This window comes from Varanus komodoensis, unplaced genomic scaffold (assembly GCF_004798865.1).
Source record: "Varanus komodoensis strain SLA01 unplaced genomic scaffold, ASM479886v1 scaffold12, whole genome shotgun sequence".
NCBI lineage: Eukaryota > Metazoa > Chordata > Lepidosauria > Squamata > Varanidae > Varanus > Varanus komodoensis.
Genome location: NW_025335349.1, coordinates 25,624,260 through 25,634,511, shown reverse-complemented (window position 1 = coordinate 25,634,511; position 10,252 = coordinate 25,624,260).

The following is a 10,252-nucleotide window of genomic DNA, read 5'->3' as shown; positions in this document are numbered from 1 at the left end:
GAAGAGGGTGGGTGCATATTAATCTGGTGTCTCCCCTTTGACCATTCTGCTTTGGGTGAGCCTGCTAGAAGACCATCCTAGTGAGAAAGTCTGGCCTCTGGTTGTAATTTCCCTTGGCTTCTCTGACACTCTCAAACCCTATCACTGTATTAGGGTCTGCATCCAAGATGGGCATGTAGAGTACCCACATCAAATAATATTTCTAAAAAGTGTTGTAGATTTCAAAGCAATTAATATCAATACAAATGAAATCCATAGTATTATTATATTGCATTTATAGCCCACTTTTCTTCCTCTTGAAAAGAAGCCAAGGCAGCTTATATAGTCCTTTTCTACTCCATTTTATCCTCACACAACAACCCTGGGAGAGTCTGTCACTGGTTCAAAGTCACCCAGTGAGCTTCATTGCTAAGTGGGTCTACAACCCAGATTGCCTGGGTGCCCAGTGCAACATTGAGAACCACACCACACTGGCTCTCTATACAGTCCAAAGACAGCAGCACCAACAGTAATATATAGTTTTAAATGCCAGCAGAAATTATATTTTAAAGACTTTTCAAAGTAAAATCTATCGTAGAAGTTGTTTTAAACAAGTGGAACTCAATCTGCACCTAATTCTGTGTGTGTGCTGCATCACAGAGTGCTTTTCCCCTTAGTGGTAAGGGGAAAGCACTCTGTAAAAGTTCAGGAGCACTTTTATTCATTACACAGGAGCTGCTAATTTCTCTTATGGTAATAAACTGAGCATGACCCCATCTGGGACATGCATCATGTTAAATGGGCTTTGCTAGAGAAGGGGGGAGGGACTACACACCAGTAGCACAACCAAGACTGGCAGCACCAGCAGGATTCTAGCTATCTGTCTGCTCACATGAGTGAATAGCGTGGATTTGGCAGAACTGCTTCCCTGGGTTCATCTCTGGCTGGTTCTTCCTGTAATTATTCTCGGCAATCATCTGCTCAGTTTGCATGTTTCTGCTCGCTTTGTTTTTGCTGTTTCCATTTTGGGTTTCAATCTGCAGTGGAAAAATTCTGTTCCTCCTGTATAAACGGGGAGCGGGAGCACTTCCAAAGTCCTTTCCCTTTGACCAGCATCTGACCTCAAGGGATGGTTTTGCACTTCGTGTATGAAAGGCCATAGATTTGGGAATGAACGCTGCAGCAGTCACAGGGCGGGCCGCGACTAGCCATCACATCCTGCTCAGGCGATGTACACACACACCACTCCTTGGCAACGCACCTATATTTATCAGTAATTACATGTTACCTGAGCTGGGTAGCCCAAGGCCATTTTTGTGCGCGTGAGGCAGGGACGTTCCTTGGGCACAGTTCTGGCCCAGAGCCCAGCTGCATGGAAACATCAGAACAGACACGTCTTGGCTGTCAGCGTTATTGGCATGGCCCCCTGGCACCGCTACAGGGCAGCAGTCCGAGTGGAAGGCATCAGGCACAGATTGCCACTTGTTTCAATTGCCCTTGCTCCTGTGCTAGATGCTCCTGAAGCATCTAGCAGACCACCAGGGCACAGAAGACTTTAGCCACTCACTTTCTGAGCATCTAGACCACTGCTGAAGGAAGGACAGTGAGGCATGCAAGAGAAGCAACAGCTCTAGGAAAAAGAGGAGACTAGCTCCTGCCGGAAACGTTCGGGGAGGGGAGTAAACTAGGCTGACACAGAAGCCGAGAGGTATGTAGCTGCAATGGCAACAAGCTCTGCTACGCCACTTCACATAAAGCAGAAATGCTGATTTTCTTTCAGCCGGAAGGCCAAATTCAATTTGAGATGCTCTTGGGGGCCACATTCCAGGGGCAGCAAGGCCCATGTACCCCAAATAGCACCATATTTTGGCTTTAAGCTTTCCTGCCAGTGCCCAAGCCTTAGGAAAGGCATTTGAGAGGGGAGCAGAAATACCTGCAAAAGCCAGGCAACCAAGAAACGATTGGCAGTTGGGGAAGGGGTGGAGCCAGGGAAGGAGGTGGGGACATTTGGGGAACCCTAGAGGGGCAGACCAAGATGCCAGGTGGGGTAAATTCGGCCTGCTAGCCTGCCTCACTGATCTGAAGAGTGTACGCTCAAGCAGGAAGGGCTGTTACGCCTGCAGAGCCTATGAGGGAGGAGGGAATTAGGAGTCCTACTGAAATATTAGCACATGTTTACAGAAGGGCAGCATATGTATACAGTGGAAAGTATGTTTACATATGACGTGAAATTGCACCTCAAGGCAGGGCAGTTGCCTCATTGTAACATGGAAACCTGCTTCCTGGGCACATTAGGGAAACTGTGAGTTAAACAGCACAGTCCTTTAACCTGTCTACTCCAAAGTAGTGCAGTGGGGTTTACTCCCAAGTCAGTCGATGTAAGATTGCAATTTAATATGGACCTACATTTAGTTTAACTTTTAGTATTGTGAACTGAAGCAAGTTGGTTCATTCAAAACAGACAGGATTTGGGGCTTTGGGGGACCAATTCTTCACGTTCTAAATTGCAGCCATGGCCTGGTCCCATAATGGAGGTTCCCTCACCCCATGCCAGGACTTCTGGAGCATGACCCCACTACTGAATCTGATGTGTGTTTCCTCAGAACGAAACATGCTTTTCAGATGAGGCTTGTATAATTCACATGCCCACCCTCATGTATGGAATTTTGCAGGGGGACTCGCCCATTACCAAATGTCCATTTACAATTGCCCCATATTTCCCCACTGCTGCATCCTTTTTCTTACCACTGAAAATCTGTTAAGGATGGCAAGCTGCACGATATCCGTTTACTGGGAACCCTTCATCTGGAATGCCCTAAATCCCAATGTCTTCGGCATAGTTTATTCTCGTCTCCAACTACTCCCACCATTGTAATTTTAGATTCTTGAGATTTTCCGTCCCATTAAAAGGACCTTCTGCAGCTGAACATGAAATGTGTGCCTTCTGTCAGCGTTGCTGAAAAGAGGGAAGGGATGAGCCATGTAAGCAGTTCCCGCCATCCCGTGCAACATTACCTCTATTTTACTTTTTTAAATAGATCCCTAACCCTTAGGAGCCTTCGGTGCATGATAAGTCATCTGCCTGGGAGAGAAAACAGCTCCATGGAAAAGCCCTATCCAGAAAGAGCCAGGCATAATGGGAAAGGCATTCGGGGTGAGATGACACTTCTGCAGGCTGGGGGTTTCTTGGGGAAGGATTTGGCAGACACAGCAGGCCAATGGAATAATTACTAGGTCTGCATTTAGCAGTGCCCTTGACTGCAAAAAGAACGGGCGAGTAACCCATACCATAAATGTCCAGACACAAAGTCATTTTGGAGCACAGACAAGACACATGAGATGCAGGGAGCTTGCTCCCACTTTGTGCACCCCTCTCCGAACCCTGGTCAAGTTCAAGCCGTAATCCTCAAGGAGCATGCACACAATTCAGTGTCGGGGGATCAGAAGCACATGACCCATCCTTTTACCTTTCGGGGAAGAGCACAGGCTTGTCAGCTGCTGTCCCCGACACACCACTGGCAGTGCGTATCCATATCTGCTACGTTCAGTGGAAGTTACTCCCAGACAACTGTCTATAGGATTGCTGCCTAGTTGTCTCAGAATAGGAAAGGGTTATACCCAAAAGGGAGGTGGTGTGGGGGAAGTACTGGCTAATTGATATCATGAGGCAAAGCAGGAAGCTTCACAGGTTATTTTTAAGCTAGAGAGAGTATGAGAAGAGGTGGGGAAACTCCTCATGCCAGGAAAGGGCAACCAGGGATGTAACAAGACAAGGGAGCAGTGTGTGACAAGCTGCAGTGGCAGGAAAAAGTCACTGACAGAGGAGAGCAACAATGCAGTAGCCACTGGGTTCAAAAGTCATTGGCTGTTTTCCCCAGAAATTCTGGGAGTTGTAATTCTGGGTATGGAGGAAGGACTATCATTACAGAAAATTCTTTGCATCCTCTTCAAATCACAGGTGTCCTTGAGGAGAACTAATGACAATTATAGCTGCCCAAAAATCAACATGTGTTTGCAGTGTAGATTATTGCCAAATAACTTACATTACATCCACTCTTCCTGGTTTTGTCTACAAAGGAAAAAGAAACTTTTGCCAGAGGTAAAGCAAGCTCCATTGCAATATTTAAATAGCTACATGGTTCAGATCCTTGGAGCCCAACTCTCTGTATCTATTCACTGAAAGGTAAGTCCCACTGAGTTCAGCGAGGCTTATTCCCATGTATAAGACTGCAACCTGAAAAATGCAGGCACAGCTCCCAATGGCAAAATGGCAATTCTACTTTCAAGCCTATTTTTTCTAAGGAAAAAAAACCAGATTTTTTAAATGGTGCATTCTCAGTTTTGGGGTTTGTAATAAGGCAACTGCAGAGACCACAAGGACCTGGGTATCCTCTTTACCTTTGACTGTTCATGTTTGTGTCACTTGGCACAGAAAACACTTTCTGGCTTCAGTCAGATTCTCCGTGTCCCAATAGCTACGCAGGCCCTCTTATCTGGACATGGGCTGTGCTCCTTACATCTAATTTATGGTAATAACTAGTTCCGAATTAGAAATTCCAGTTTATTTTGTTCTACTTATCATGGGGGAAGATCATGCTGGCTTGGAAAGATGGAACATTCTGCCCCTCCTGCATTTCTCTGGTCATCACTTACCCTTCTGCTCAACCTTGGGCCAGAAGCAGATTAAACAGAAAGGGACTGTGCTAAAATGGATCTCTGAGAAACAACAGTAAACCCATTTTGCCTTGATCTGAGCTGGGCTTGACTTCACTTTTGGGCTGAGGCTAATGATCAGTACACTTCTCGTTGTGAATCTGGAGACACCAAACTGGTTGTTACTTTACCTGTGTTTAGTTACGCTTCACCAACAGGTTGCCTTCTTTTAACAGAGGCTATTACACACCAAACTGGTTCAGCTTGCGGTGATGAGAGGACAACTTGTGCTGGACTCTTCATTAATATATCTAATGTTAATTTTGAAAAGTAATAATACTCAAGCATTATATCCATAACTATATATGCTCATTGTTTCTCTAGACCCAAACAATAAAATGTATAGCAGGGGCTCAGGACCTCTTCTTCACAGAGCACCCCAACCCAGCCCACACCACCTCTTGGCAGAACTGTGGGGAGGGAGACTTAGAGGCCAGTTCCCGGACTCCAGGGGAAATCCCTCCTGGGTTATCCCTGCTATTGCCTCTGCTGCAGGGGTTCAGGACTTGGCTGTGGGCAGGGAGGAGCTGATCTCAGAGGAAGCAGCAGGGATGAAAGGTGGTGAGGCTTGGGACTCCTCCCTGAGTGAGTAGCAACCCCATCTGCCAACCAAGAAAAAGGGGGATGCCATCAGGGGGTGAGGTCCCACCCACCTAGGCCACAATAATTCTGCACCCTTGGTGTATGATAATGAGCTCAACCTACACTTAGCCAAAGGTGAGCCATATTGAAACCCAACAAAGGCCTCCCTCCAGGTTACAGAACTTCTTTCAGCCTGAGGGCCGAGTTGCATTTCACAAAAAGTGATTAAGGGTCAGATCCTGGTGGCAGGTGGCAGGGGCAAATATCAAAGATACCAACATATTGTAGCTGAAAGCTGTACTACCAGCAACCAAACATTGGGTGGGGCATCGCAACCTTTCAGGATGCACAAAAGCTGGTAAACCACAAAACATCTTGGGACTGAGTCAGGCTATCTGGGAAACCTTGGAAGTGGCACCAGGACCCCTCCTGTATCTAACCTGGCATTAGACTAGGTGCCAGCCAAATTCTCCCAATGAAAAGCACACAAGAACATGACTGCAGAGATACCCTCCCCTGTCCACCTAGCAAGTGGTACCAAGATGTATCTATGTTCTGACAGTGTATGAAAAATTATACAGCCGTATCAGTAGTCACTGCTGGCCCTTGAATTCTTCTAATCCCATTTTAAAGCCATCCAAGTTGGGGGCCATCAGAACATCTCATCTAGTGACCACAAATTCTATAAACATGCTGCACAAAGGAGCACTGTAGTCCCATCATTCATTTTCGTTGGTTGACCCCCAGTTCTTGCTGGAGCTGGAGTCGAGTATAGGCCAAGGTTAAATGGCCAGAATTCATTTCAAATGTTGAGGCAATTATCAATTTTAGAAATGAGAAATGCTTGAGAGTCATGCCATGGGGTCTGCAAAGCCTTCCTCTGAATCATGGCACCTGTGGCACACTTGCTGGACTGTGGTAAATCCACACTGAAGGAATGTCAGGCATCGTCACATGCAAAAGAACAGATAAGACCATACTGATCACCACAAGCTCTTTTCCATGAAGATGCTACCAAAGCAGCTTCAAAAGCTTTTAACATAATTTGGCTGTAACATTTATTTGCTACTGCACTGTGTGTGCCTTTACTGAAACGCTGTTGTTCTTTCAAGAAATTTCTTAGCTGCCATAGAACAATTTGTTTTCAAAGGCAGAATAAAAATAGCTAAAAATAAAACCATGGATTCTTTTGTGGGTTCTTGTCTATGTAATATTCCTCACTTCTACATAAGCCAGATATCTAGGATTACAAAGAAAGCCAATTTTAATTAACTGTTTTAATTAAAAGGCTACTTACAATGGCAATGAAAATAAGACACTAAATAACTTTCATAACCTACAGTGAATATGAATCCAAGAAACTAATAAAAGAAACGAAGTTGATAATTTGGAGTCTAATCTAGTCAACATATTATTAGCCATCAAAGCAATGGTTAGTCTATGAAACAAACAGCGCAAGGGAGATCTTTTAAAAACTGGCCTAAGCAATCTAGGCAGACAGGGAGGGAAAATCCATAGGAGCCAAATCAACAATCACCTTCTATGCATTGTTGGGTTCATGCCCGAAGGGAAGTTGTGGAAGTTGTTACCACAGTTCCTTTCTTTTTCCGACAGGCGTTCTTTTTTATAGTGATGTGGTTTTCAAAAAGATTTGCATCCAAACCTTTACAGTTTTCCCTGGATAATTAACAAGTTTATTTTATCTTATCTTTAGGAAATAAAGCTTTTAAAAATACCCAATATTTTTTGTTCCAACACAGGAGTATTTGAGGAATAACTAAGAAATTATATCCTGAAGCCATTTCACTCCTCCTATGAAAAGCCAGTACCAGAGGGCCAAAAACAGCTATCTAGGAAAAAAAAAAAAAAAAACAGAGCAGGAGAGAGGAGGCGAAGATCACCTCCACCAGCCCTCCTGCTCTGCATTGGATGAGCATGAGACTCTGAATTTGGTGGCTTATACATTACTAGATTTTAGCTACCCAGAGAACTGTGCATGATTTGTTTAAAGCCACTTATCTATTTCAACTCCTATAATTTTTAAAGAGCAATAATAATTCTTGATGAACTTTTCCCCATATATAAATCAAATAATCTCATTTTAAAGTCAGGGCCTCCTGAAGGTAGGAAATATACAACTGGCTTAAGGAATGGGCTGAGATGTTTGAAATTACTCTGCCATTACTAAAGAATAATCTTCTTACCAGCTTCAACTGACTGGGCTCTATATGTTTGGCACAAAGTTCAAAGGTCTTTGGCAAAGAACTAGCCAAAAACATGTTTTAAACTAGAATATGGTATCTGTTCTCCATACTGTTTAAGAAGGTAACAACTTCAAATTTAAATAGACAAGATACTATAAATAGATAGATACTACATTGTCTGCCAAGTTTTAGACATTTGGTAAGAGTTACTAAGTGCTAATCTTAAAACAAAAGTTCAACTGGTCATCTTTGAAACAGGAGCAACTTTGAGATAATTCCATTCCCAGCAAAGAAAACATTTACAAATGTAAGTAAAGCAAAACAAACAAACAGATCCAATCACTTCTGAGGCAGTTATATTTGACTAAGGTAGCCACAAAATAATTGCTTTCTAGTCCTATGACTTCATGTTGTAACTTTTCAGGTACTCCTGCATTATTGCCACAGCTAAAACAATGTTGAATTCTAGATCCTTTACTTGTATGTCTTGAATTGCATTTCTAAAGTAAAGTAATTCATTATACTTATATCCCACCTTTATCTTGAGGAATTCAAAGCAGCATACATGATCCTGCTTTCTCTTTTACTCTGACAACAGGCCTGTGAAATACATTCTGTTGAGAATCCGTGACTGGAACCATGTTACCCCTTTAGACTCCTGGCCAAGAGAAATCAGACCCTAGGCACCTAAGCCCAGTCCCATATTCTAACCATCATGTCACATTGGCAGAAGCATCATACAGTTACATCTGAGGACTTGTGAAAAGTGTCATTGCTAACATTTCCAAGGAATAGTTGCTTGATATTTTCCCTCAAAAGCCAAGATGCTTCAAAACTGTGTAAACAAAGCAGATAATTTCTGCTACATTCGGGCTGAGGTTAAATTTGCATCTCAAAAGTGCAATATGACGGCAGTGGCAAAAAAGGCAGACCACAGATATTTTGGATGCAAAATAGGGATCAGGACAAGAGCTGGGCCCCTCATTATTGTTGAATTACATGTGCAACTTATCTGAATACTCGCCTGTGTATAAATCTCTGTTGTGAAATATCTTGAAAACTTTAGCCAACCAGCACCTTTATCACCTGTTCTCTATTTCATCTAATCAGAATATGAAGAATAAGCACATTTTATCTCAGAGGTTGATAATTTCCCAAAATTTGTAGACCAGTGATATGTATAGTTGTTGTAGACCAAAGAAGTCTATGACAGCTATATTCTTAATCACATCAACAATCAGTGCTCACTGTGGCTGAAACAATGAGCATAGGCAGCTTGTAGCACTATTTTCATTAGTGCCTGCATACCAGTTTGTTTTTCCCACATTATAATGGCACTGTCATTGGTTTGTCAATACTTGATGTTTATTCTAGAACATGCTAAGATCCACTTTATGCTATTCTCTACTGACAAAGCATCCAGTGAATGACATGTATGGAAACTAACAAAGCATTCATATACATTGCGATTGTTGCAATAAAAGGAAGCTACTGACACTTTTTCCTGCCTGTGTGTGTTCTTATTCTCATCAGCAATTAATGTTAAGTCGTCAGCTTATTTCACTTCATGGAAAATCAACTTCAAAAACCATTATGCTTATAATACTTAACCGTTTCTCTTAATGTATGTTCTTTTATTACAAAGAAAAGTATCTATTTTAAACTAGATTTCCTGATTGTGTTTTGCAACCAGATGCAAGTGTTCAAGAACATTTCCCCTTTTATCACTTATCTTACTTTCCAAATATCTACATTAAGAATTATCTGAACAGTAGTGAACAAATGAATTTCTGAAGGGTGGCTCTATAATGCCTATTTTCTTTTATGTTCTTTATGAGCATCACTTAATTGTGCTAAAATTGAGCCTTTAAATTTGTCAGTCATTCTCTCCTACCATCATGCAGTCTTTGCAGCTATAAGAAGACTCTTGCAGGTGTTGTACTCTTTAGGAGCAAATGCCTTTTCACCAGTACAGTCATCTTTTCCAGTGAAACAGCAACTATGAAACAAGACACAGGATTATCTACACTATATTCCAACGAGGAACAGTTTGTACCACAATGGGCTGAAGTATTTCCATGATGGGGTTAATGGATAACTTTGTTAAGGAAGAACTTTTAGCAGTGGATGAATCATACTTTCTCCTTTAGACTATGCAGTGTCAGTTGAACCAGTTTTGTCATTATTAACAAGGCAGGCATTCACTTAGACACTAAACCAGAAGTTCTGAAACACTTCACAAGAATCTAATTCACTACTACCAAATACTGTAATACTTTCCCCCATCAGTTTTTTACTCATTTGGTCTTTCTGAAAAATACTATGCTCCTGTTACATCAGAGTTTTTCCTTACTTTTCCTGGGTTTGTGGTAGTCTAAAGACCTGGAAGATGAGGCCAACTGCCTCTGTAATATGGTTAAAAGGAATAAGAGGAGTTGAATACAGTGCAATTAATTGTTAAGTTCAGTAAGCCTTCACAAGGACTTCACTCACCTTTTGCCCTTCTACAGTTGTTAATAATTTCTGTTCTCCCTTCAGACTTGAGTTTGTTCCTTTTTGGCTTACACTGTAAGTAAATTCTCCCCAGTCCCTCTTTTCCTACCCTAATCCTCCAAGGAGGAAAAAGAACCTGGAGAAAGTACAGATTCATTCTTTCTTTCCACTCTCATCTTCCTTGGCCTAATGCCCTGAGAAAAAAGAAAGCAAGCCATAAAGGAAGCAGGTTAATTCTTTTTTCAAGTGAAGGAGGCCTGCACAGCTTGAATAGAGAGAAA